The 733-nt window shown below is 42.2% G+C and overlaps 1 non-coding gene across 1 annotated transcript; it reads right to left on the bottom strand.

Moving 5' to 3' along the window:
- Positions 1-3: 3 nt before the first annotated feature.
- LOC119473394 lies at positions 4-110 on the bottom strand. Its single transcript, XR_005202596.1, has one exon. It is a non-coding gene; the product is annotated as a U6 spliceosomal RNA (small nuclear RNA).
- Between the last annotated feature and the right edge of the window lie 623 nt (positions 111-733).

Raw genomic sequence — 733 nt, 5'->3', positions numbered from 1 at the left:
TTTTTAAATATGGAACGCTTCACGAATTTGCGTGTCATCCTTGCGCAGGGGCCATGCTAATCTTCTCTGTATCGTTCCAATTTTAGTATATGTGCTGCCGAAGCGAGCACCAGACTTCTTAACTACAGATAAATCTGTGTTGTTTCAAGCCACTCTCTTTGTGTCAGTTTGTTGGAGCAGCAGCAGAAAACAAAGATATCCACAGAAACTGTAAGGTTAGAAAATGTTTACTGTTAGGACCCTAATAGGGAGGATGGGGAGGCAGTGATTTGTTATGCATCAGTAGATGACCAGTACAGTTTTGATGCCTGGAAGTGGGCTACTGCCGACGTAAAAAGTTAACATATGAGAGAACTTTGGAACCGGAGAGTAGGAAGAAACCAGGACTTCAAGGAGAGTGTAAGTAAAAGCCTGCAAGGCTCTGAAGAGACTGACAGTAGAAGCCACGTGTCCTTTGAGTAAGGTGCCAGTGAGATCTGAAAGGTAAATTAGGAAAATTTTATTGGAAACAGGAGAAAAGGTGATCCTCTTTCTATAGGGGCAGATTTTTCTTCTTTTCTTTTCTTTTTTTTTTTTTTTTTGCGATGGAGAGGCTCTGTCGCCCAGGCCGGAGTGCAGTGGCACAGTCTTAGCTCACTGTAACCTCCAAGGGGCAGAAATTTTAAGCAGCAGTGCTGCTTGTAGTAACAGAAAAGTAATAAATGCATCAAATGAACTAACCTAAATGGTGAAC

The sequence above is a fragment of the Cebus imitator genome, unplaced genomic scaffold, assembly GCF_001604975.1.
Source record: "Cebus imitator isolate Cc_AM_T3 unplaced genomic scaffold, Cebus_imitator-1.0 Scaffold154, whole genome shotgun sequence".
Lineage (NCBI taxonomy): Eukaryota > Metazoa > Chordata > Mammalia > Primates > Cebidae > Cebus > Cebus imitator.
The sequence above is the reverse complement of the archived record's forward strand: the minus strand, read 5'-3'. Positions and strand labels throughout refer to the sequence as shown.